This window comes from Rhinopithecus roxellana, chromosome 14 (genome assembly GCF_007565055.1).
Source record: "Rhinopithecus roxellana isolate Shanxi Qingling chromosome 14, ASM756505v1, whole genome shotgun sequence".
NCBI classification, from domain to species: domain Eukaryota; kingdom Metazoa; phylum Chordata; class Mammalia; order Primates; family Cercopithecidae; genus Rhinopithecus; species Rhinopithecus roxellana.
In genome coordinates this window covers 87,163,827-87,191,618 of record NC_044562.1, presented here as the reverse complement: position 1 = coordinate 87,191,618, position 27,792 = coordinate 87,163,827, and the positions used below count along the sequence as shown (strand labels likewise).

At 41.7% G+C, this 27,792-nt stretch overlaps 1 protein-coding gene across 5 annotated transcripts in view; it reads right to left on the bottom strand.

Annotated features, from left to right (window-relative positions):
* Window positions 1-26,720, bottom strand: part of SPATS2L (spermatogenesis associated serine rich 2 like) — a 178,365-nt gene extending 151,645 nt beyond the window's left edge. For 2 of the 5 annotated variants that reach the window (XM_010373603.2, XM_010373613.2), the window contains exons 1-2: window positions 26,185-26,630; window positions 3,337-3,386 (exon numbers count right to left, since the gene is read on the bottom strand). The gene's annotated coding sequence lies outside the window, so the exon portion shown is untranslated. Of the gene's footprint in view, window positions 1-3,336; window positions 3,387-25,871 lie in introns of all 5 variants that reach the window. The other 3 variants (XM_030916326.1, XM_030916330.1, XM_030916328.1) reach the window with 2 other exon arrangements.
* Window positions 26,721-27,792: the final 1,072 nt, after the last annotated feature.

Below are 27,792 nucleotides of genomic sequence, written 5' to 3'. Positions count from 1 at the left end.
ATGAAGAAAATTCATTAAATTACTAGATTTATCTCTCAGTAGACTTTCACTCCTACACAATCACTAAATCTCAGCCATGACAATAAATGCATTTTACTGTATTAAAAAATAGTTTGGGCCAGGCATGGTGGCTCACACCTGTAATCCCACCACTGTGGGAGGCCAAGGCGGGAGGATCACTTAAGCCCAGCAGTTTGAGACCAGCTTGGGCAACAAAGTGAGACACCCCCATCTCTATAAAAAATAAAAAAATTAGCCAGTTGTGGCGGCATGCACCTGTGGTCCCAGCTACACCAGAGGCTCAAGCAAGAGAATTGTGTTAGCCCAGGAGGTTGAACTTTAGTGAGCCGTGTTGGTGCTACTGCGCTCCAATCCAGGTGACAGAGTGAGACCCTGTCTCTAAAAACAAACAAACAAACAAACAAAAACAAACAAAAACAAAGAGCTTGAAAATTTCCAGTGAACTTATTAAAGCTGATTCTTCCAAATCTCTCTTTTCCTTTCTGTCTCTCCCTTTCCCTCTCCCTCTCTCTCTCACACACGCACATTTTACATATTATAATAAAATTTTTCCTCTTAATGAGGGCTAATATTGTGCATACACACATTAGAGAACAAAATGTTCATTCAAATTTTAAAGTAATTTTGCACCAAAAGTGTTCCAAGTTAATATTGATCAAGCCTGGAAAGCCAAAAAATGATATTTCTGTAGCCAAACTAAGGAGTACAAGCACAAATAACAGAGATTAATTCAAAATTCAGACCATCATAAGTGTTCTCCAAGTGGACTGTAGAAATGGGACATACTTAGATGACAATAAAGCAAAATCTGCCTCTGGTCCACCATTGTCTTCCCAATAACAACACAATTAACTAACATTTTTTATTGTGCCAGCACTTTCAACATATCAACCTACCTATACTTTACATATATGGGCTTGTTTAATCATCAAAACAACCCAATGAGGTGAATACTCTCATTTGTCCCATTTTACAAGAAGAAACTGAGGCACAGAGAGGGGGACTAACTTGACCAAGGTCCCACTGCTGTAAGTAGCTGAGTTGGGACTCAAAATTATTCCTCCTGGAGCCTCGGTCTATATTCCCTACACTGCCTTGCAAAATGTTAGTTTTGTTGTTATTGTCAGCATTGTTATTGTTATTTTGATAACAACAAGAATAGTTACTTGAGATCAGAGCAAAATGTGTGAATCCTAGGGGGAAAAACATCTCTGCACATTTATTTTGATCTATGAGAAATTTGTGAAAATGATTGCAACCAAGCAACTCTCTAATTCTGGGAGAAGAAATTAAGAAATGAATTAAGGGATTCGGTGGATACCCAAATTAGTCATTAGAACTTCAAGATCTGGAATTCTGGTCTAAATCCAGCTTTGGCACTCGCATCCAAAATAAACATGACCAGATAAGTATCACAGTTCACAATTAAAATGGATTTATATGACTTATGTGTCCACATGGGACAGGCCTCTTCCTAATTGAATTCAGACACCTCTTCAGTTATTGTGGGCTTCATTTACCATCTTCCTAGTCTTTCATAACTGCTGGCAATAGGATTATGCTGAGGGAGAAATCATTTTCAATCAGTGATGTCTGCAGTACAAGCATGAAAAGATAAAAGTAAAGCCTTTGAGCTGTAATTAGAAAATTCCTAAAGTGTGCTCATGTGGCATATGGTTTAGACTACTACCAACTGGCAAGACCAGTTACAGGATGTCTAATGTCACTGTTCTGGGATAAGCAGCCAGTACAAGTAGCGTTCCAACACATGATTAGAGTAATCTTTTGCAGGGTAAAACATTCCTGCTTTCCACCTCTAATATGATTAGTGACAGGCAGCTGGAGGCATCTCGTTCTCCTGACAAAAATATGATCAGAATTGTTTTCAATTGGTACATCTTTCCATCAAGCTGTTGCCTTCCAGCAGAATAATCAGAGTTTCTGATTATTTGGTATACGTTTCAAGAAAACAGGAATTGATTGTGCCCTTGCTTGTCTGATGGGTAGAAGGCTGCCAGGATTTACATAGTAACTCTTCAGCTGCCTAAACAAAGGAAAACTAAGCAGTGTGTGCGCCTGTGCATGCAGACATGTGTATGGAGACAGAGAGACAGAAAATCAACCAGTTGTTTCTATATTAATTCTCTTTGAACAACTGAAAGTGCTTTCATTGTGATTCAAATAAGAGGAAGCAAAATATTCAATTCTATTCATGGAAAACAACCAACTCCCACTAACATTTATGGCTCTTTTCAAAAAGTTACAATCATCTTACCACTAAAGTTTGCATTTATGGAAAAAGAATCAAGTTTATATTAAACATTAATGGAAATATCCAGGAGGCAATAAGACCTCGTTAATTTGGACTATTTCAATTTGGAATTTATGATTATTTAACAGAGGGTCTGGACCAAGGATGATTTTCCCACAAGGAATATATGGCTTGTTAAGTAAATTAATTTAAATAAGACCATTGGAAGGAAAAATTTTAAAAATGATAATAATAAAAATACTTTCAGGGAAAATATGGACCTAAAACAACATGCTTTCTGTTCAGCAAATACTTTTGATATCCCTATTCAAATACCAATACTGATTAACAATAACAGTTACCATTTTATTGAATATCAATTTTGTGTAAGTTTGCCTTGCATACATGAGCTTGAAAACATCTTGACAATTCTGCAAGATAGGTATAATTATCCTCATCTTAGAGAAGAGGAAACTGAGGCTCAGAAAAGTAAGTGACATGCGAAGAATGCACGATTATTAGGCAGCAGAGGCAGGACACAGAGCCAGGCTGTCTGTCTCATGAGTCTGCGTCCTACTCCCACTCAATGCAGACTGAGCACTGTCAATTCCAAGTCAGACTTCTGCAATCACAGGAGCTCATTCTTCAACAAGAACAACAAGAGCAAAAGCGGCTATCACTATGAGGAGGGAAAGCCAGGCAGTCTGGCTCCAGAGCCCACCACTCTCTAAATCACAAGAATGTCTTTAAAAGCCCTATTTTTTTGTGGTACTTCAAAGTATTTCATATGCATGAAACTACTCTAAAGATCCACAGACGTGGCAAGGCAGGTGGGGAAGGGGGATGTGGGTGGGGTCTGACTTACATCCACCAGACCCCACTGCCCTATCAGGAGTAACTTCAGTCAACACACTCTAAAAGAGAACTCTGGTGTTGAGCCCTGAGAGGCAGCAGAGGCTGCCAAAGGCTGTGACAAGGCTCCCAGGAGTCAGCTGCAGGTGTAGGGACAGCTAGCCATGGCAGCAGTAGGAGGTCACAGAGAGGGAATGGCCATCTCTACTCACCTGGGAATCCACAGCAATGTTCCTGAAAGCAGCCTGGGTTCTGAAGCGCTCTAGGAAAAATGGAAATTTGGGAAGTCAGGCGGGTCTCAAATTAGTAGCCACACCACCCATTTCCCATCATACTCAAAACCCAAGCACAGGACCTGGAGTCAAGCAGACAGGGAATTTGTACTCACCCATGACTTAATAGCTATGTGACTCTGGGTAGGTGGAGTAACCTCTCTGCGCCTCAGTTTATTCAACTATAAGATGGGGATAATAATAGTATCTTCCTCACAAAGTTGTGGACTGGATGATATATAACATATGCAATGCATTTAGCAGATTGCCTAGCATATAATAGTGACATTTCAGTAACACCAACAATAGCTACCATCTATTGCCTGCTTAGGAAGTGTCTAGCATTGTTCTAGGGCTTCACACAGGCTAACTCTTCAATACTCTGAGGTAGGCCCTGGTATCACTGGCACTTTAGAGGTGTTAGAAAATGAGGCACCAGAGAGGTCAAATCACCTGTCTCATGAAAATGTAACTGGAAATCAAGTTCCAGAGCCTGGACTATTCACCAAAATATTTTGTCCAATTTAATGTTAGCTATTGTTCTTCTTGTTATAATCCTCTCCTCTCCCAAAGATATCCTATAAAGTACACACAATCCCAAAGAACTCACCATTCAACCAGTAACCACTCAGGTGGAAAGATGGGTGCCAAGGTCATAAGTCAACCAATCAATCACTCACTCGGTCACCTATCACTTCACGTGTTTCTTAAGAATGCCTATGTCTCTAACACTCTGCTGAGCACTGTGTGGGGATTCAAATGCTCTGCTAACTGGTCCTACGAGACGCAGAAGATTGACCTCCACAAAATGACTGGAGAACAACTGCGAGGGAGGCGCTGGAAAGAAGCGGACGGAGCCTCAGGACACGGGATGCTGTTCCTGGCTCTGGCACCAACTCTCTGGGTGACCTTCTCCAAGCCAGCTGATCTCTCTGGGCTTCATCTTTAAATGAGAGGATTGGCCTAAAGGCTTTAAGCCCTGAGATTCTACTTTACAACTTTGACTTTCTTTTGGACTTTTTCTCCCTACCAGTCCAGTTTTGAAAAAACATAACCCTTTATTTAGCCAACAAACATTGACTGAACACAGTGTTAGGCACCATGAATAGTGCCAAAGATATAACACAGGACACAGCCTACACTTTGTCATGACCTCCATAAGCATGGAGAATTCTCATCCTATGAAATCTCAGCAACCAGAAGACAAGGGAAGAATGCAGCCTGAGGACAACTACACACACTTGGTCTGTCCCAATCTGCACCAGTCTAACATCCAGGATGCACGTGCCCCAAGTGCCCAGCAGTCTGGGAAGGGGTGGGGTGTCATGCTAAGCAAATGGGGAGGGTAAGAATGTCTATGAAAAATAAGGCAGAAACAAGACAACCAATGCGATGCTTGGGTAGAAGTTAGATTTGTTTTCTAAAAGTTAGTAGTGTTGTATGCAACAAACCAAAGTGACAAGAACTCAGCTGGTACTTAATTTGACTTTCTTGACTTCAATAAAGTATACCAATGGCTATTTTGATAGCAATCTTGTGTGTGTGTGTGCCTGCTTCTATGGGAAACATTTACTTCTACACAAATGCAACTGACTTTATATAAAGATCAGTTCATCTCACCTAGATACATTTGCTTTCACAAAAACTCCTCGGAGGGTAATAATTTAGTGAGTGTAATACTTCCATTAAAAAAGGAATTGATTTTAAAATACACTTTTCACACTTTTGACAAAAACAATTTTCTAATTTTCTTTATGCCCCACAAAAGGCAAACGCTGTTGTGTTGACAAAGTAATAAATAACATGAGTTGTCAAATGAGATATTAAACATTTATGGATTAAATTTTTAATAAAGACTTTTAGACATTCCCCAAAATATCCATCAATCTTTGACATGGAAGGAAGCAGCATTTTGGTAAATTCCATCCCCTGCTACACTAGAAGTCAGCACAAGATATTTACGACTCAAGAGAGGGCAATGATAACTTTTGTTTTTGAGATGGAGTCTCGCTCTGTCACCCAGACTGGAGTGCAGTGGTACGATCTTGGTGCACTGCAACCTCCGCCTCCTGAGTTCAAGTGATTTTCCTGCCTCAGCCTCTTAGGTAGCTGGAATTACAGGTGCACATCACCACACCCGGCTAATTTTTGTATTTTTAGTAGAGATGGGATTTCACCATGTTGGCCAGGCTGGTCTCAAACTCCTGACCTCAAGTAATCTGCCCGCCTCAGCCTCCCAAAGTGGTGGGATTACAGGTGTGAGCCACCACACCTGGCTCAATGATGGCATTTTTAATAGGATGGTTAAATATTTGCAGCATAGGATTTCAGAAGGCACAGGATGGCCAAACAGGGCCAGGCATGGTGGCTCAAGCCTGCAATCCTAGCACTTTGGGAGGCCAAGGCGGGTGGATCACCTGAGGTCAGGCGTTCACGACCAGCCTGGCCAACACGGCGAAACCCCATCTCTACTCAAAAAAAAAAAAAAAAAAAAAAAAAAAAAAAAAATTAGCCAGGCATGGTGGCACACGCCTGTAATACCAGCTACTTGGGAGGCTGAGGCAGGAGAATCGCTTGAACTGGGGAGGCAGAGGCTGCAGGTTGCAGTGAGCCAAGATTGTACCACTACACTCCAGCCTGGGCGACAGAGCAAGACTCCGTCTCCGAAAAAAAAAAAAAAAGGAATGGTCAAACATATCATGCATTATTTTGATAGGTTTTCAAGTAGCAGATATACTGTCTTTACTATGTTTCTACCAAAGTAACCTGTGCATGGGAGTCTAGAGAAAAGCTGGTTCCTAAACTGGCTCTGAAAGGGATTCCAAAATTATTTTATGCAATGGCAACATTGTTGGAATACATGCATAAACCTCAAAGAGGACAACTTTGAGGAACAATGCTATTTGTATAAATAGCTTTCTTAAGCCTAGAAAGAAAAAAGATTGAAATTTCAGTAGTGATAATCCCTAGGGTGAAGGATTACAGGTAATTTTTCTTCTTTTTAATAATTTTCTGTTTTCTAAACTTTCTATAATGAGTACGTATTACTCTAACAATTTGAATTTTTTTTTTCAATCTCAGAATATATTATGGAAAACAGCCTTTAAAAAGTGAAAAGGAGTTAGGCATGGTGGCAAGCCCTTGTAGCTCCAGCTACCTGGGAGGCTGAGGCAAGAGGATAGCTTTAGTCCAGAGTTCAAGGCTATTATGTGCTATGATTGCATCTGTGAAGAGCCCAAGACCCCATCTCTAAAAAATGTGAAAAGGCTCTGGAATCAGACAAACTTGGGTTCAAACCTCAGACTATACCCTTTCTACCTCAGTACCCTTTGATAAGTTACTTAGCAGCTGAAGTCTCACGTTTATCTGGAAAATATAAACAATAGCATGTGCCTTGAGCATCATTTTGCCTGTGAAAGGTGAATTATTTTAAGTGCTTAGCACAGAGTACGAGCCCAATAAATGGTAAGTACTCACCTAGACAACGAACACACAGAAGATAGGTGAGGCTTTTCTGATAACACATAGTAAATAAATGTGTTGGTGTTTATAAACTGATGCATCAGACTATTTGTTAATAGAAATACTGAGTTTGTAATAGGTGACTTCTAGAAATCATCAAATAGTTAAAACGTCAGAGAAAGAGTAAATAGAAATGTGATTCTACTCCACTCTCCTTCCCATTATTTGATTATAAGATTCCTACAGTCCGGCCAGGGGCAGTGGCTCACGCCTGAAATCCTAGCACTTTGGGAGGCTAAGGCAGGCAGATCAGTTGAAGCCAGGAGTTCAAGACCAGCCTGGCCAACATGGTGAAACTCCATCTCTACTAAAAATACAAAAATTAGCTGGGCGTGGTGGTGTGCACCTATAGTCCCAACTACTTGGGAGGCTGAGGCAGGAGAATTACTTGAACACAGGAGGCAGAGATTGCGGTGAGCCAAGATGGCACCACTGTACTCCAGCCTGGGTAACAGAGTGAGACTCTGTCTAAAAAAATAAAAAAATAAAAAGATTCCTACGTCCAAGACTCTTGGGTTCAGCTGTACCTGCCACTTTGCTCACATGTACCTGCTCAGAAATCCTTTGAATGGGACGGAATTTGGGAGAAGGATTAAAGCAGTTCTATTTGAGGATAGAGAAAGAAACCACAGCTATCACAATAAAAATATTTTCCATGTTGTCATTCCTTATGATTAAGAAAGCAAGATAAATTATGGAATTGCTTAAATGAGGGGTAAGGTACAAGATTACAGATTCTCTGGCTTTTCTTTTTTTTTTTTTTTATGGTAGCTATGTTGATGTTTTCATCCTTTTCCTCTGAAGGTAGTTCAATCAGTTAGGTTTATGATAAAATATATATACTCAACAAAATATGGCTGTTGGGGAGATGTTGCCCTTGGATATATGTTGCTGTACCTTGACTACAGCAAGAAATATTGATTTAACTGGCTTTAATATCAAGTCAGGTATTTGTTGACACATGGAAATGAAAAATATCAAAACCATGAAAAGCTTAATATATAGGTCAAATCCCATTTCAGCTCACTACAAGGGGCTCTCTAAAGTCTTCTGCTGTATTGGAATTGTGTTCTACTGATACTTGCCTAAGTTGCTGGATAACAGAGATTTTCATTATAATGGAATTTGCCACACAAATGGATATTAGTATAGATTTTTATGTAGTACAATTTATTGTATAGAAAGTACAACAGAAAAAAATTAATTGCGTCTTCAGCTCTCCCTTCTCTCAACTCTGGAGACATATCTTGCTTCTTACCTAAGGCATGCACATTCTTTCCTTTCAAGACCTGATTCCCCTTTGTTCCTCTCACAGTGCCTGGTACAGAGGAGACACTCAGGAAATAGCTGATGAACTCAATGAAAGCTTTGGTACCAAAGCAAAGAAGGGAAATTCAGAATAGTTTCCTGTGTCGAAGGAGAAATAAAATTTAGAAATTGATTCCAAATAAGAATAGCAAGTAGGTTGACCCTCACCACCTGGCATGCTCAGAGAATCCTGGGACCAGTGGGCCTTGGGTGGGCGCCCTACTGCTAAGCAGTCATAGAGGCTTGTCTAAAATGTCCAGCACTTAGCTCATACACTTCCATCCCTCAGGAACTCCACAGAGACATTTCAATCATTAATTGCCTGAAACACCTTCAAGGTCCTACAGTATAGTCCAAGCAAGGGTGGTCAATGAGCAAATCCTGTTGTCCTAAGGGACTAAGATAAAGGGCGACTCATCATGACTATCTGGGAGGCCATAAAAGCCAGGGAGGCCAGAACACAGCAGACCAGGAAAAGGGAGTCAGAGCAGCCCCAGAGTTGGGATTTACTCTCTTGCGGTCAGACCCAGAAGCAGTTTCTGAGCCCTTCACTTCATCACCAGCACTGGGGGGGAAGAACCAAGAGAGACCTCCAAAAAGCTTTGCACGGACACTACCCAGTGTCAAAGTTCCCAAATTCCCATTCCCTTTCCTTCTCCCCTCCAGCACTGGGATTACTTTAATAATAAAAGAGTTGCCTATAATTTTCTGTAATGCAATCTTCTGAAATATTTTTTCTACCTTATATTCTTTTTCTTCGAGCCTTTCTTATTGAAGGGTAAAATATGCATCAAATACCAGTTTTGTTTCTATTTTAGAATAACACAATAGATCTAAATGCCTATTACTAAAAAGGTGTTTACTGTGATCAAAGGAACCACCTATTGAAGTCAAAAGGCCCCCCTCCCTCATTAGAGGAATATGCCCTGGATGTGAGCATCCAAACTCTGAGAGACTCTAAGCTAGGCACCAGCGGTTTCCAGGGCAGAAAAAGGGTCTGTCTCATTATTACTGGATAAAGTCTAAGCAAAGAGTTAGAAGGGTCTAGTGAGGTTAGCCCCAGGAGTCATATATTTCTATATATATCTTACAAATATTTCCATGCTTCATTTGAAAATATTTTAAATAGTAAATTGGCTCATGTTTGAGGGGGATGACCTGTAGTCATTAATTAATAACTTAGAAACAAATCATAAGGAGACTTGTGGGTGAAGCAATGGTTTGCTCAATACATCTGACCCTCCAAATGAGCTCCGACTATGTAGTAGTCATTATCTCCATTTGAAAGCTGAGGACACTCAGGGATAGGAAAGTTGTTTGCCCAGGGGTAGACAGCTACCACACAATGGAGCCATGCTGTAAATCCAACCTGCAGATCTCATAGCTAATTCTCTGTTCACAGTTCTAACTATTCACTAGTTGCATAGTAAGCTCAAATTTAACTTGCTAGTACCAACATGCCAAGTTGCTGGTCATGTTCTGTCGAGATTGGAAGGCTTTTTGGCCTTGGGGCCATGAGTGACACTGTTTCTCCCTTGCAAAAACTAAAATGACTGAAGGAAAATCAGAATAATCCTAAGACAAAAATGAGCAAGCTCAAAGGCTATAAAAATTCAAGATCTCAAAAATCAAAGATAGCTTTCTTGACAACAGTTGGTTATAAACTCTGCAACAAAGTACCTCTCAGATCTGAAATATTACTCCTAGAGCTGGGTTTTTCCCCCATTTTTACTAAGAATTGAAACCCACAAAATGACAAACCAGGATTACCCTATTAAAAGACAACTTCAATTGCTCCTTTGTTCTAAGAAACTGTGTGTTAGGTACTGACTGGCAATACCTGTACCTTGATCTTCACATTAATTATGCATTTTTCCTACAAAATTGGCTGCCACAGTACACACTGTAAGTCAGATTTGAGAGCTGCCAAGAGAAATGTTCCGAATGGCTGACTTTTTAAAGACAACTTGTCAGTTCACCAAATAATTCTTTGGGGGCTTATCCCAGTATACTTCATCTCTCATATATCTATACTTATACCTACAGCAATTATTACAGCACTTTCCTGATGTATCAGCTTACAGCTAAGGCTAAAGAGGTATTTTTTTTCCATTCAACCCCTAATATACAAGTAATGAAACGTACAATTCCTTTGACAGCATCAATTTACTTTGGCTGTTGTTACTGCTTAATTCCTAAACTGACTTACATGAAATACCCAGATTCCTAGGGAGATAGTGATTCTGGCTTAGTCCGTACAACTAAAACAAAGAAGAGTTTTATATTATCAACTCAATAAATATTTTCTTCCTTGAGGTTTCTTTTCATCAAATAATCATATCAATGCTTCATTTCCTTTAGTTAACACCTTATTTTAATGAGGCTTGATTCCAAAACATATAAGAATACACACACGCAAGAGGTACTATATTGAGTAAGTCAAGCATTCCAGCCAAGTATCCTATCTTTCATGTGGCACCAAGTGACATTTTGTAGAAGGCACAATGCTAACTATTCATTCGGCAAGCCTCAAAAAGATAGGCATGAACTACATGCCAGAATGGAAAAAGTGCAAGCTTTGAAATCTGACACTGGCTTCAAACACCATCTCTACCACCACTATCTCTCCGTGACCTTGAGCAAATGACTTCTCTTCCCTCAGAGCTCTGTCATCTGAAAAATGGGCGTAACAGACTTACCTCAAAGGGGTTGTGAAAGTTCAAAGAGAATTTTGTCGTAAAGAACATGGCATATAACCTGGAACATTAATAGACACTAAAGAATTGTCAGGTTTTTTCTGCCTCTCCATAAAATGCGATTAGTAATTCATTTTGAATTTGTTGTCTACTCACAAAACATAATGTAAAGGATATTAGCTGTGGTGTTCTTCGTGATCACAGTGAATTAAAAATTGTTTATCCATAGAATAACATTAAAGTATATTCATATACTGAAATTTATGCAATCATTCTAAATATTTTTCAAATAATATTTTATGACAAGGAAATTTTTACTCCAGAATTTAAGTGAAGAAAGCAGAAAAGAAAACCTGCATAATAAAAATAGTTCACATTTGCTGAGCATATGCTATGGGCCAAGAACCATACTATGTACTTTATTTGTATTATCTTATTAATTTTTACAATAAACTTACTAGGTATATAGTATTATTATCCCCATTTTATAGAAGTAGAAATTAAGGTTTGGAGAGTTAAGGAATTCATAATCACTACATAAGTTGTATAGCCAGGGTTGAAATCTCCAAGTGCCTGATTCCAAAGCTCTTTACTGACTATGTCATGCTGATTTTTCAGTACAAACCTCCTGGGTCCACCAAGAGCTAGTTTAAAACACATAAATATACACATGTACATACACTCACAACCTCACACAAATGCACATCTGAAAGGGAAACCCCAAATGCTAACAGTGACAATCTCTCAGAGGTGAAATTTTAGTTGACTTTTAATTAATTTTTTATCCATTTCAGTAGTTTCGACATCCAAAGAGTATGTATTATTTTTAACATCAGATTTTTTTTTCAAAAGAAGGTGCATGAAGGCACTTTGAAAAATATAAAGTATGAAACAAACACTAGTATTTTTATGAAGCAATCATTTATTCCTTGATATATTATTATAGATTTGTGTTTCTTAAGAATACTACTGTTTTAAATTGCTTTTTTTCCATCTAGTCCAAGGCAGACAACACGCTTTTTAAAAACTATTTTGTACATAAGTACAATAAAATATAGCACAGAAAGCACCATATGTGTTACTTGACAGATATTTGACATTAATATGAGAGTCAAAGAATTTGTGTGGGAGGAAAAATAAACCTCTTTTCAAATAACACAGAATTTTCAGCTTAGTGAAAACACATCCATTAGTGACACAATGCCATCAGAGCTCTCTCTGTCATGGTCACGTCAGCGATACTGTCATGGAGCCATCTACACAGGCTGGCATGCTGTTTGGACATGCCTCAGCCTGATGATTCTCTGTCCCAGGAGGTGAGAATATCATGATGTGTTGGAGTGACACCTATGGAGTAATTTCCTATCACCCCACCAATTCTTTTTAAGAGTAATGATTCTGTGAAGAGAATAGAATGATGTATTACATAGCAATTCCTTTGAACCAAACAAGTTCATATGAGTTGAAATGATAGGTGAAGTTTGATTTTATTTTACAAAATTATTTTCTCTTAGATACATGAAAAATAAGGTGATTTACATATGCTTTTCCAAGAAATTTTTCAAAAGAAAAATTAATGCAATCTAAAAATTACTCTCATGAATCTTATTCTTTATCATAGGCGTTCTACTGAGTGGCAATAAGTGGACCAATAATGATTTCATTACTAAGGCATTTGACTAAGACTTTCCCTGACTCTATGCTCTTGGACAAGAAAGTAAACATAAGTGAAAGACTGTCAAGCTAGTTAAAAAAAAAAAAAAATTCACATACTGATGTTCATAATTCTCTTGTAGAATGTCACAGGGCTCTGCCTTTGGCCTATCTTGGTCAAATATCAACGACAAAGTAACATTTCCAAGTGTGCAATTGATAAGTATGTAAAAGTCTAACATCACTAATATATTGAATTTAAAAATTTTAGAATTCAAAGCCGTCTTGATAAAGAGGAAAAATAATTTGACAAAAAGAGACAAAATGTAGGATAAATGTATGTAAAGTCCTCTAAGTAGGCACACATGATTCACTGCTCAAGTAAAGAACAAAGGAGACCTGGCTTTGTAGTAGTTGTTAAGAAAAAAAGCTTGGAAGTTTTCTTTAGCTTCGTATATGAACAATGTGCTGCTCCCGATTTACAAGTAAGGCCCACACAGTATTTGACCAGATTAATAAAAGAAGGGTGCCCTGATCAAGGGAGTGAATAGCAGCCTAGTGTTTTCTCCCGTTCAGAGTACTCAGTCAGGAGTAGGCTGTTGCATTCAAGATGCCGCTTGTTTTTTTGTTTTGTTTTGTTTTGAGGTGGGGACTTGTTCTGTCGTCTAGGCCGGAGTGCTGGAGTGCAGTGGCGCAATCTTGGCTCACCGCAACCTCCACCTTCGGGGTTCAAGTGATTTTCCTGCCTCAGCCTCCTGAGTAGCTGGGACTACAGGCATGTGCCACCACGCTCAGCTAATTTTTGTATTTTTAGCAGAGATGGGGTTTTGCCATATTGGCCTGGCTGGTCTCAAACTCCTGACTTCAAGTGATAGCCCCACCTCGGCCTTCAAAGTGTTGGGATTACAGGTGTAAGCCACAACATCTGGCCAGATGCCTCACTTTTAAGATGGCATTGACAGAGTGGTGGGTGCCCAGAGGAATGTTAACAGGATGAGAACTATCAGTTAAGAGAACTAGAACTGCATAGCCCTGAAAGGAGAAGACTTCGAGAAGGAGATACAATAGCTATGGTCAAATATTTGAAGAGCGACCACAGAGAAGGTGCATATTTCTTCTGTGGCATCCAAAGTGCAGATGGAAGACCAATAGGGAAGCTGCAGGGAGGCAGGCTTCAGTGCACCACTGGGAAGAGGTTTTACAAATATCTGTGTCCACCTGTGCTTGAGGAAGTATTGGTCCAATCACAAATAACACGAAGTCCAAATCGAAAGGGACTTAAGGTCCAGCAGCATTGCAGACTACTGTCATTAGCATTACTTGGCATCATAAAATGTTGACCAAAACTCCTCATTCTTGGCTGGTTCAAATGGCAACTGGGATAATGTGGAAAGAATTCCTGCATTTGGTGGGATGTTAGACCACAGTATCCATTTTCTGTTTCCAATGCCTGCTTTCTACATGTCTAATTTCTTATCAGTGAGTTTCATGAAGATACTCCTAGTACATACCTGTAAGTAATATCTAAATATGCTTCACCTTAATAAATGAGGGGGAAGAAAATGTAAATTTAAATGCAATCTAGGAGAGTCCAGAAGGTGAAATTCTACAAAAGTTTGGAAATTATAAATTAGCATTGCCATGGAAACCTTAGTTGATATCATCCACTGCAACTGAAACAGTTCTTGTTCAGGGAGTACCAGAACAATGAATGAGTTTATATATTCAGTGCCACAAACCAGCATTAAATAACATTTTTAGTGCCATTATTTCTAATTTTTGAGGAAGTAGATTTACATAGTCTCCTTGAGTGTTCATGATTTTGATATGGCACTAAAATCGAGGGTATGGAATTACAGTGGAGTGATCAACTGCATCAAGAGCTGAGCAAGTCACTGGAAGCTCAGTGCATGTACTGAATCCACCATTCAGATTCCACAGAGTTCTCGTTATTTAACGAGAAAGGAAAATGACCTGCCAGATCAGGACATTTGCAGTCACAGTGACTGGCATAACATCTTCCCCTTTTCCCTTAAAAGATTATAGGACGGACCACATTCCTACAATAAACACTTGTCGATCAGGGCAGTATTTGAGATCAGACTATCTGCTGTTTACAGCACTTCAACAAATGGGTTTTCTTGGCTATGTACTGGTAATCACTACAATACATGAAAGTCAGCCCACACTGAGAACAATATTGCCTCCAATCAAAATCATTCTTACCTTAGTGTACTAAAGCTTTTTCCCTCTTGTAAGCAACAAAGCTACAACAAAAGAACTTCCCAAACACCCACAGCTAAGGAAAGAATGGTTCCAACAAAATAAGTGTGAAAAATCTGTCCCTGGCGTCCAATTCGTATATAAATCTTCTTTTTCAGGATATTTTAGTGGCTTTCTTCATTTGTAATCTATCAGCAAAGAATAGAAATAAAAATTTATTTTGATGGCAGTGCACCTGACTATTCAGAGATTCAAAAACCTGCTTTGTTAATTGTTATGCTATCCTGGCAGAGGATGTAAACATGCCTTTTTTCCAAGGCTTCATGTTATACCTATAATCTCAGATGGACATTTTCACAAATGCAAACCACAGGGAGGATGGGACTTAAGCAAAATGTGAAGGCAACTTCCTTCTGGTCCTTTTTCACCCTTGGCTGGGTAAAATCTGGACCCCTTGCCCCAGATTTCATATCCTCTTCCTGATCAGTCTCAGGGAAAGGTCTATAAAATTATTCAACATAAGGAGGGTGAATTGAGATATATTGAGATATGAGGGTAAGTTTGACTTACCACCTCCATAGCATTTGCATTTTAGGACCTGGTGCCAGGCACTTTATATTTTATCTTATTTGGTCATAACAAAATATAACAAAATTGTAGGCGTTACTTCACTTCATACATAAGAAAACTGGGGTTCAGAAAGATTAAATAACTTGCTCAAGTTCATATAGCCAGTAATTGCATGACTCAAAATCAGGTCTTTCAAGTGCCAAAGCCTGTCCTCTTTTTCTTCTAAATCATACTTGTCTTAGGAAACTAGAGTTTTTATAATGTAGGCTTTCACATATTGGAGAGCAAAAAAGAGAAACTTGATATTTGAAGTGCCCTTTTCAGCAGTATGGATTCTGAAATCACAACATAAAGGCGGCCACCTTTCTCATACACACATAAGAGCACTAGAGACAAAGACATGAATGTATCATAATTTAAGAAAATCAGTCCTTATCTGTCTTCCCTTCTCCTTCCAAGTTGTACAAATGGGACTCAGAGACCAACGGGACAGCAAACTAGCAAGCAAAGTTTGCTGTCAGGGGTCTGGAACCAGGGAAAAGCCAAGCTCCAGGCAAGTTATTCAATTCTAAATATCTATTCGGTTTCCTGACCCCTGCTGGTAGTTCTCAGTACTAAAGAGGCCTAGAAGGGAGTAGCAGTGGTCCACCCCTAGGGACACTACTGTCCCAAGAAGGCTTGGAGAAACGTAACAGGACCCTCACCTAAGACAACTTGGGGTCCCTCCACAAGAACACAAATCCAGGACTTGGGAATGTAGGAGACAAGGTGGAACCCAGCACAAAAGTGGAAACTCATTTACCCAAGAACGAGACTGAGTTATGGCTACCTGGCTAAACTACCTGGACAAGGCAAACTGCAAGGTCGATCTGCTAAGTCGCTAAGGTTCAGATGAAAGGAAGCTGTATTCCCTCTGGAAAGGGCCTAAACTGGTCCTAGATCCTGCAAATGAGGGAGAAATAATCACATCAAGGTAGTCACCACTCAGGCCATTTTCTATAATATAGGACTTTCAAACTTTTGTTTTTAGCACAAGAACCTTTGCCCCTAACAAAATCTTATACAAAATGCCTACTCATTCAGCAAATAAAAACAGCTGCCCAGGTTGAAACCAACAGAGGAAGTTCTTCTCAGAATTTAAGAGTCCAACAGACTATAGCAGGCAAACCACCATGAGAGAAGACACTGAGTCACACTGCCTATCAGATTTCACTGGAATCTAATCCTACTGGATTGTCCTCTTGATAGTCACAGTTTCTTCCCATCAAATCTTCCAGGAGGGTTTCCCCTTCCTGATCCAACCTGATAAGATCTGGTTTCCTACCAAAGGTTGGCTTTTGCACCGTGAACATATAAAGCTCTGCATATTTTTTTTTTTTTTTTTTTTTTTTTTTGAGATGGAGTCTCTCACTGTCGCCCAGACTGCAGTGCAGTGGCGTGATCTCGGCTCACTGCAAGCTTCGTCTCCTGGGTTCACGCCATTCTCTTGCCTCAGCCTCCCGAGTAGCTGGGACTACAGGCACCCACCAACATGCCTGGCTCTTTTTTTTTTTGTATTTTTAGTAGAGATGGGGTTTCATCGTGTTAGCCAGATGCTCTGCATATCTCTTAAGGCAACACGTGCTATCTTCCAGGTCTTTCTGACAGCCCATATGCCCTTCCCTCAAAGCTCTTCAGACCAACTCATCCACAGATTACTGCCCTCAGTGTCTTAAGGCATAGCTAATTTCTGTACAGCCCTTATCAGCCTGGGGCACATCATTTTGTTTGACGCACAATGACTGTATGGTGTGCATATTTTTCAGACTCCAGATTCACTGATTCATTAACTTGTTCAGGATCCTACAGCCAGACAGTAGGGAAGCTGGGACTTAGCCCACTAGGAAGAATCAATGGCAGGATGGGGAATATCAGAGACCTGGCTCTCAAGGTTTCAGCTGGTACCTCACAAGTAGGCGGCTTCCAAGGAATGTGACTCCACTTTCCCTTCCCTTGTTCCTCCTGTCTACCTCAAATCCTTCTTCTACCACACCACGAGAATTCCTGCCTCCCACTCCTGATGATGGCTGGGTGGGCCTGCTGAGACAGATGTGCTTTAATAGTGCTTTCCACACTATGCCCACTGTACATATAACTCCTGGCTGTAGTGTTCAGAATCTGTCTCTCCAATTCTGAATCTTATCCAAACATTTCATACCTCTGGATTGAAAAAATGAGCAACTGCTACTTCTCTATGCCAATAGGACTGACTTAATCACTCAAAAAGCTCACGGGCTTGGCTCGTACAGGATGCATCTCCTGGGAATGACATGTTCCCTAACAATGCTGTCCAAAAGAACTATAATGTGAGCACACAGGTAATGTTTAATTTTCTAGTAATTATATTTTATTTTATTATTTTTTCTTTATGTCACATGTTAACATCCACGAAGTAATCACATTTTAAAAAATAAAAAATATGTGAAATTAATTTTAGTAATATATTTTGTTTAACCCACTGTATCAAAACTATTGCTGTTTCAACATGTAGTCAATATTAAAATTTGTTAAAGGAGAAATTTTACATTTTTTATATAGTCTCAAATCATGGTGTATTTTACACTTACACACATCTCAACTTGGACTAGCTGTATTTCCAGCGCCCAATAGCCACGTGTAGCTAGTGGCTACAGTACTGAACAGCAGGTCTATCATCTCGCCTCTGTTCCCATCCCTCCTATCATTTATTTCCTTTAGTGGAGATGCTATGGGCAGGGGCAGACAGTAGGGACCAGGATCATTAGAGGAGACTGACACATATCTGAAGGGAAGGCCCACATCACAAAGAAGCTTTCCTGCCATACCAGGGAGCTTAGATTTTAACCTGACGATGCAGAAACTCTTCTGAAGGATTTTAAGCAGTGGAGTGTCATAATCAGATTTGCCTTTCAGAAAGGCAGCAGTGTGAGGAACAAACTGGAGACAGGCCAGGCAGAAGCCAGAGAGACCAGTTGTGAGGCTACTGCAATAATCCTCAAGAGAAGGGATGAGGGCCCGAACCACGGCAGTAATAAAGGTTATGATACAGGGAGAAAAGGGCAGATTCAAGAGAATCTGAAAAGACAGTCTCTATATAAAATGTAGAGGCTGAAGAAGGCAAAGAAGTTGTCCTAGGTTTTAAACTTGGTGAAGCAGATTTCATTCATTGAGATAGAAAACACAGGAGTATGCTGGATTGAAGTTGGGGAAGTGATGTTTTGAACTTGTTGAGTTAAAGATACTTGGAACACATGTCAGATAAGATTTCAAGGCTGGAGATGCAGATTTCCAATGGAATCAATGGCATATAGGTGGCAGTAGAAGAAAACAGAAGATGTGCTGCCACGGGGCAAATGTGGAGAGGGCTGAGGGCTCAACTGTAGGGGATGCTACGGTTTGAGAAGAAGGGAGGACAGTAAAGAGAAGTCCAAATACACAGCAGCTGGACAAGAAAGAAAATTAGGAGAAACGGATAACTCAGAAAACAGGTGGGCAACATTTTAAGAATGTTGTGACTATCAACATTTTAGATAATGGTGGTCCATTATCTAGACAGAGGTGGTCATTAGGAGAGGACAGGAGTGTAGGGGGTTGAAGATGAAAGGAAGGTGGCGAGGTGCAGGATGTGTATGAGGACCTGAACTTCAAGGAGCTGCCTGCTAAGACCAGGAATAAGGAAACATACCCAAACCTAAAAAGAAGCGACCAAAGGCATTCATCACTTTCTGTTTTTATAAAGAATAAGACGTACGTATGTTTATAGGCTGAAAGAAAAGGATAATTGAGACCCTGAAGAAAAGACAATGAAGCAAGATCCCCGAGGAAGCAAGAGGGATTAGTCTCAGACTGGAATAAGGGAGAGGAAGAAAAGGAGTGGGAAGAGAGCCTGCCATTTATAAGGTACACAGATCACCACTGCAAAACCATTTTTCCTTAATTAGAAACATAAATGTAATATAGCTATCCGTGAAGGCTTTCTCTTTCTTTAATAGTACTACTTATCATGTATAAAATCAAATAAATGCTGAGCATGGGAAGAAGTCACTAGAGCTCCAGACCTGTGGTCTTGGTAGATTACCAAGCCTTTCACACACCTTCAAACTATGCCTAAACATCACCTCAGGTGATACTCATCACCTGCAGAGCCACAGGGGTTGTTGACAGCTAGTAGCCTCTCTGACTTGTTGGTTTCTGTGAAGACTGATAGGTAAATATTTTCAGTGTCACCATGTGTTACCTCACAGGGTGGTGTCAGAAAAAGCAGGGCCTGGGTTTCAGACACCAGATTCATCTGCCAATTATCAACTCTGCAGACTCAATCAAGTTATGTAACTTCCCTGAGCTTCAGTTTCCCTGTCCAATAAGGATATATAATCCTTACCTTCCAAGATTCCTTTGAGGTTTAAATAAGATGATAAGATGATCAATAAGTGATAACTATGATGATGATGACTGTATTCACTTTGTTCTGAATCTCTAGGAACTGGATGCTGATACTGAATTAGTACTTTGCAATAGCTAGCATCTTGATCCCTAAGGTGAATTAAAGAATCAATCCTAGTGTTAGGAAGGAAACTTGAAAATCCATAAGGCCACCTAACGTTTGCATCCTTTCTTCATCTCAGTGCATATGCAGTTTCTGCCTGCAAACTGCCTGGGCTTTATACCTGCTCTACAAATTACTAGCTACTCAACCTTTCTAGGCTTCAGTTTTGCTCTTCAGTAAAACTGGAGTAACAGGAGCATGTACTTCATAGCACTGTTTCAAGAATAAAGGAGAGAATGCACATAATCAAATAAGATATTGCCTGGTATAGGCTATGCTTATTTATACATGTTTAGTGATGGGGGCCTATCACCTCCTGAAATAGCACAATCCATAATGGTGCAACTTCCCATATATTGACCCCAAATCCGTATTCCTCAAACATTCCCATTGGCCCTAGCTTTACAGACCATGGGAGTAGTTCCACAAAATCAGAATGGGGGTTCTATATAACAGTATGTTTACACCTTTACTCAGCTAGGCTAGGTGCACCGCACAGTGTCCCACAGATGGCTGGCTGCTTGGGAACACAATCTCGGGTGGACCTCTCATTATTTACATTACTGTGAAAGTGTCAACCTTCAGTGGCATTTCCATAATACAGGAGGCCTTTTTGAGCATTCTGAGTGAGCTGGATGCTATCCAGGAACACACTGGTTATATTGCTTCCAAGATTTATTTTTCGCTTTGTGTCATAGTCAGTTCAGCACTTGGCACCACACGTAATTATTGCAGGTATCTATATATCCTTTAGGTTACATTATTGAACACTGCAGCCCACCAATGCTCAGAAGGCTCCTAGCTGCGTTCAACTCAGAAGCAGAAGTACTGTAAGAGTGCTGATGTAAAGCCAACAAATTGGCCCTGGAATTCACTCACATCACTCTTCCCTCATTCTTATATTCCCAATAACACTGAAATCTTATCCAGATCTTTTCAGTAATCACCTCAAACTACTGTCATTCTAAGAAGATCCCCTCCACTCTCCAACAGAAGAAGATTTTTTTCCCTTCTGTGCTCTGTTAGACCTTTGTTTCTGGGATACATCTGTTATTTTTCCTGCTAGGCTATAAACTCCTTCCCAGCAGAAACAGTGCCTTGTACAAAATTCTTACTAAAGAATTAAATTTGGTCCTGAATACAATGGGATGTGGTAGACTCTTCCCTACATCACCTTTCACCCTCAGATACGTGCCCAGATATACTTTTTTTAATCTACAAGGATGCTTTTAAATGAAAAACTTGAGCAGCCTGCAATAAATACAGTCTGAAATTTTAGAGCCAATTAGCTGAACTTTTATATAACTGATAACTTTAGCCTAATTGTTTGACGTATAAAATACTGGCATAAAGCCTGAATGCTTTTTTTGCTCAGTACTGGGGCCCATCACTCCACCTTAAAATAACTACAGGCTTCTTAATTCCAACTCACAACTGCCAGACTCCATCATTACCCCAACTCTGGGAAATGCCGAGTCCTCAGAATTCTCACAGCTCATGAATGGAGAAGCTGATTAGAACCACTGAAGAAAAATGGGGAAAAAAACCCTTGACAGACGCCTCCTTCAAATGCCTGTCCCTTTTATCCAATGTCAACATGAATTTCTAAGTTAACAAATATTTACTGAGGTCATGACTATGTGTCAGGCTGTGAGTTAGGCTCTGAGGACCCAATGGTGAACAGTACAGAGTCAATATCAAAGCCCATCATTTTTTAAAAATCATTCTTACATTTATTCATTTTATGGGTATATTTATCAAGTGCTTCCTATGGCCAGGGCCTGTAGACAGAATAAAAGGCACATCAATGCCCTGAAGGAACTTGCTATCTAGTTGAGAAAGCAAGAATGAAGCATGAAACAGCGTAAAAAAGGATCCGATGGTCTAGAGGAACTATGCAAACAAAAGGGCGGAAAGAACCAATGAGAGTAACATGATCAGGGCAGGCTGACTTGAAGAATGTGGTTAGGTCAGAGTGAAAAAGAAAAGAGACATTCTAAAAGGCAGGGCATGAACAAAAAAAGGACACAAGAAAATGAGCATGTCATCTTAGAAGGGCAGTGAGATCCAACTAGTAGAAACAGAAGGTTCGTGTTGGAAAGAAGTAGAAAATAATTTGGTAAGTTAATTTGGGGCAAGACTGTGAGATACACTGAAACCAAGTTGAGAGGATGAGCAATGGGGGAGGCCACGGAAAGTATTTGCACTATGGTGCAATACTAAACAATGCTAAAGTATTGTTCCCATGAAACAATCCTTGGAGAAGAGTTCTGAGGGAAGAGTTTTAGGAAGGTTGATATGGTGGAAGTGCGTAGAATGGGGAAAACTCAATTACAGAGAGACCAAGATGTAGACTATAATCATCCTAGAAACAGTGATGGCTGACGGCCTCCTATTCGATTGGGGAGAGTGAAGAATGAAAAGCTCACGGGCTTGGCTTGTACAGCATGCATCTCCTGGGAATGAGATGTCCCCTAACAATGCTGTCCAGGGGTGGCTCAGAGAAACCATTAAACAGGAAGAGTTAACAGGACCTGACACACAGTTTCACAGAGGCAGTGAGAGAGAGAAGAGTCAGCAATGGTTCCTACATCTCCAGTCTGGGTGATGAAGAGAATGCTAAACAGATCAAGAAGGGAAAGTCTTTTCATCATAAAAGAAACAAGTTTAGAGAGAATAAGAAAAGTTTGTTATCAAGCATGTAGTCTTTAGCTTGACAGCAGGACATCCACCATAAAAAGTCTATTAATTAAGCAAGCAGATAAATAGGAATGGAGTTTGGATCAGTACTAGAGACAAAGATTTGTATGATGTAAGGAAGGATAACATCACATTTTAAAATTTTGTATTAGAAAATAAAAACACTAGCTATTAAACAAAAATAATAAAAAATTATATAAGTTGTAGAGAGAAATATATCTTCATAAAACTATTTTTCTCAGCTATGATACTTAGGGGATCCTACCCATTACCACAACACTGAAGGAATAAGCTTCTGCAGAAATTCAACATATGGCCTATTTACATAACAAGCATCACAACTCCAAATGAGCCATTTTGATGTGTCAAAGAAATAACACCTTCATAGCAAGACTACTTCAAAAAAGGGAAGAAAAAAGAAAGGTTTGTTTTTCTTCTATAATTATATTTACTGGGTTTTTAACTGTTTGGAACATGAAAATCTTATTTTAATTGTGTGATTACACTTAAAGGCAAAACAGTGATGAAATGGATTAGTTGAATGTTGCACACCCATTCAGAGATCAATAAACAGACCCAATCACTTAAATCTGTCCATATGAGACATCTACTCTCACGTCCTGTGTCATGCTTGTAAAATCTACTCTTCTGTGCACAGAAATTATAACAAACATATGATTTAATTATCACAGTCAAATGACAGTAAAAGTGCTACAGAAGATGGCTAGGAAAGAAGTACTACGAAGCAGTGACGAAGCAGCACCTGTCAAGTGCACATAAAACGCACTCCACTCTTGTCATACAGTGGGACAGGTGGTAGCAGCTTAGATCTTACGAAGAGCAACCTCAACTTTTTCCATCCTATCCAAACTGTAACTAGAAGTTTTTGTCCTGGCTCACTTCACAAAACGCTGATTAAAACAGTATAAAGTAATAGAATGAAGACCACCTATGCTCTTTCAACACACAACCATTCACGAATATTCACTGTGAATGATAGCACAATTCTGATCGCAGACTGAGAAGCTGACAAAAATTAGGACCCAAAGTGAGATATTTCTAAAGCTTAACTTCTGATGTAAAAGCTTACCATTTAACAGGTCCATAAAATACTTCAGACTGGCATGCAATCAAAGACTGCAACGGTGTGGCCTAAGTATTTTCTTTCCCTGATCCTTACTGGTGTGGCAGAGCAGCTTCACAAGCCCACAGATACCTCTCTCCACAATGGCCTCGTGAAAATCAGTGCATGCAGAGAAACTATTTACTGAAGACTTTCATTAGGGGGCTCCCTAAAACAAAATGAATACAAAAGGAGTCTGATCATTTTGCCTGTCTAAATGAGCACATTAAACTAAGTTGATTCTTAGAAAATCATTTAATATTTTCAGGGATTAAAGAAAGAAAATTGCTAATTAATACAGTCTTTTCCCAGATGTTCAGTTCTTACTAACGTCTTTAGCTATTCTCTGCATTCAAGTGATTGTATTTTTATGCAAATTATCTTTTGGGGCTAGTCTCTAGTTTGTGTGTCTGTGTCTGTATTTAAAGCCACACAGATACAGAATTTGACATGTTTTCTGTTCTGCTGCTCCATACAATAGGTTTTAACACAGCTTGAGCTTATTCCAAAACTCTAATTAGAAACGGCAGTATTTGCCTTGCCCAAATAGAAAACCATTCCCAAAGTTGATTTTTCCCCAGTTAAAATTCAACAAAGAATATCATACACAGATATTTTTAAACACGACAGTTACTAGATAAAACTGCCCTAACAACACATTGCTTTCTGGTTAAGCAACACAATTTCATAAGGCCTATCAAACTTTATCCAGACGGCCACTCTATTTTCAAGGTATCTTTCAAAATAATTGGTTATATCACTTGAAGTCTTTTTTCTTTATTCAGAATGAAGAGATTTCTGACTTCCTGTCCTTTTCCCTGCCATATTACATACATCTGCTTAAACTCTGGAAAACAGTACCAATCAAAGTGGTGATGAATCCTTCCTTTAAGACAAACTAAAACGATGTTAAAAAGGTTACACGACCTTACTCTTTCAAGTACTGGTATAAAACCACTTTCTCTAAACAGGTTCTAAAATTTCAGAGTTGTTTGTCTTAAAGTCTGTCGGCTTGTGAGGGGGCTGGTACATATTTTAATATTCAAATTTAAAAAATAAGCAAAGAGACTGTGTTTGAAGTTCAAGGGTTTTCACTAGTTCTCAAGCTACAAACCCTGTAATACAAAAGAAAACGTACAGAAAGAATCTTTCACGAAAGTGGCAGGTCTCCAAAACCCTGACATCTGCTAAAACCAGGATTGACGGGGGATGAGAAGCTCGTGAAGTTCACAAACACACCAACCCCGCGGGAACGCGAAACCTCCACTCGCAAAGACGCGACGCTTCCGCCGCATCCCCGCGCAGGTGAAGACTCGGTCCTTCAGCCCCGCGTGTGCGGCAGCGTGATATTCCGAGTGCGCCGGAGTCCAGCGGGAACGCCTCCCACGACACCCCCATCTCCCGCTCGGGTCCGCTGCCTGCGGACTCCGGGGTCCCCCCGCCCAGATGCGGCGGCGCGACCGCTTCATCCCGCGGCCAGGGCGCTAGGCGTCTACTCCCGCCACCCCCATCCGCCCCCGCGCAGCGCGGACGCCGACGCATCCAGCTCCCGCTGGGCGCCAGTGGCTGGGGGTTCCTTGGGGCCGTGGCCCCCGCACCCGGCTGGGATCCGAGGGCGGGGTGGTCCCAGCTGACGTGGGCTTTGCGGCTCCGGGCCAGAGAGCGTCTTGGGGGGCGGTGGGTCTCCCTCCGGCTTGGGAGGGGACGGGAGCGCCCAGGCGGGAGGAGGGCAGGAGAGGAACCGCGGTCGCGGGCGATTCAGATCCGGGGCGGGCGGGTCCACGTCGGAGCGCGGCGGCCACACGCTCGCCCGGGGAGCGCCACTGTGCGTCCCAGCCGGCGCCTCCTCCCGCTCGCCCGCGCGGGCCGGAGAAAGGAAGGACGGCGACCTTCGCGTCCGGTCCGCGCCACCAGCCCGCGTCGGCGCCGAGCGCGGGCCACACCCAGCGCCCCGGGAGGCTGCGGAGGCTGGGCGGCCCGGGCTGCGAACGCCCGGCCCGGCCGAGTCTCCGTCCCGGCCGCGCAGGCCCCGCCGCGTCCGCCCGCGCCGTGCATCCCCAGCCGGCCCGGCGTGGAGGGGGTCCCGGGCGACGGCGGCCGGGGGTCCCGGGCTTACCTCTGCGGAGCGCCGGCCGCTCCGTCCCGGGCCGGGGCCCCGGGGCGCGGTCGCCAGGGGAGGCGCCGCGGCAGTGGCGGCCCCTGCGGCTCGGAGGGCGGGCCGAGCGCGAGCCGCTGCCTGGGCCGCGCGCCGTCCGGAGCTCGCCCCGCGCTGCCGGCGCTCGCAGCGGAGGGCGCAGCCAGCTCGGCCCCCAGACTGGATTCCTTCACTGACACAACTCCGGCTCGGCCGCCCCACGCAGGGACACTCCCGCCCCTTGCAGGCTGCCCCCGCCCGCCGGGCCGCCAGCCCTCCCCTCGGTGTCACTCACCAGGCGCACACACCCCAGCCGGCGCCCCTCGCTCCCGCTCGCACACACAGCGCTGCTCACGCCTCTCTCGGGTTTTGTATCCGCTCACACGCACGTTCTGACACAGATCCCGTCCCTCCACACGCCCTCCCTAGCTCCTTTCCCACCCCACTTTCTAGAAGAATCCCCGTACAGCTTCCGCACTTTGCTTGCGTGCTCCACAACGACCTCCTTGCCTTTCCCCAAACCTCCACTTCACCGAAACTCCCCGTTTTTGAAAGATTTTGTCACAATCCGCACGTGTTGCAGGAGAAGCATCTCCTACCCGAGAAAATGAACTTTGCTCCCCCAGCACTGTCTGCAAATACGAGATGTTTCACCATTTAGAAGGTAGTAATGCTTTCTGGAGAGGATCCAAGCTCAAAATGTAAACAAAGATAGCCCATTCGAAAATAACCTGAAAAATCAGGCGCGGAAAAAGTGCTGGGGCTCGGGTCGGCCCTTGGAAACCCGGCCAACCCGGGGTGTTCCGCTTCCTCCTCTGCGCTGCGGCTCTGCACCCTGGGCTCCAAACGTGTGTGTAATAACCAAGTTACACATGGGTACCGTGGGCTTCAGCCTTGGGTTTCTGCCTGGGAGTACAGTAGTCGGGAGAGTAAAAGCAGTTTCTCAATCATTATTCATGATGGAAGCACTTTAGATAACACTCCTTTTCCAGAGGCAGTAGAGTGAAATGCAGGCAGCTCTCCAATTCAGTTTGTTTGTTTGTTTGTTTGTTTAGAAGGGTGACTTCTTAGCTTCCTTTTTTTTTTTTTTTTTGGCAATACCAATAACTGTTTCTGAGCGGCAACTTGGCTATCAAGCTCCTTACAAATATCAGACCAGGGTCGGTTGTGCCTCTGGAGCTCCACACTCTAATGGGCCTCTGAGTGCACTGCAGAAGTGTACATTATCCAATGTTCAGGAATTCATAATTTGAAATAAAATACAAACACCTTTCGGATAAAGTTCAAATCTGCTAACATAATGTGGCCCTGTTGACAACGCACTGCTGAAATAGAGGAGCTAAAAGGAAAGGAACTTTTCTTGTGTGACTTGGAGTGGTGATTCTTGCTACCTTATTGTCACCTTCGATTGGTGTGTGGATCATATAATTTATTTAACAGACATTAGCAAGTGCTTTATAAGTACTAGCTCATTTAATCCTTCAAAGAGCCCCATCGGGTTATTTTTGTCCTGTTTTACAGATAAAGAAACTGAGGGCTGGGCCCAGTGGCTCACACCTGTAATCCCAGCACTTTCGAAGGCTGAGCTGGGCAAATCTCTTGAGCCCTGGAGTTCAAGACCAGCCTGGGACCATAGTGAAACCCCATCTCTACCAAAACAAACAAATAATAATAATTGGCCGGGCATGGTGGTGCACGCCTGTAGTCCCAGCTACTTAGGAGGCTAAGGTGGGAGGACCACCTGAGCCGAGGAGGCTGAGGTTGCAGTGAGCCAGGATCACACCCCTGCGCTGTGGTGTGGGCAACAAAGCCAGAGCCTTTAAAAGAAAAGAAAGAAAGAAACTGAGGCACAGAGAGGTGAAATAAGTTGCCTAAGTTTTTAGCTACTAAGTGGTAAAGGAAG